The sequence below is a fragment of the Penaeus monodon genome, chromosome 24 (assembly GCF_015228065.2).
Source record: "Penaeus monodon isolate SGIC_2016 chromosome 24, NSTDA_Pmon_1, whole genome shotgun sequence".
Lineage (NCBI taxonomy): Eukaryota > Metazoa > Arthropoda > Malacostraca > Decapoda > Penaeidae > Penaeus > Penaeus monodon.
In genome coordinates, this window is record NC_051409.1 from 9,028,792 (window position 1) to 9,029,024 (window position 233).

Consider the following 233-nt stretch of genomic DNA (forward strand, 5'->3'; position numbering starts at 1 on the left):
TTCGTTTCCAAAGAAATCGAGTGATGTTGGGGTTGCTTTTATATTTCCAAATCTAAAATGATAAATTTAATATGATAGATTTATCACGATCAAATTCCACATCTGCGCTAGTGTTCCTTCCATCCCACGAGAAAAATTATCGCTTGCCTATATTTATTTCATCAGGGTCATCTGCATCAAATTCGTCAGAATATTGAAAATCTCTCATAGATTCACGGTCGCTGTCATATATT

General features: G+C 34.3%; 1 protein-coding gene across 1 annotated transcript in view; it reads right to left on the minus strand.

Annotated features, from left to right (window-relative positions):
- The window catches only part of LOC119588839, a gene marked incomplete in the record, with an annotated part of 21,486 nt that overhangs the window by 14,546 nt on the left and 6,707 nt on the right, over positions 1–233 (minus strand).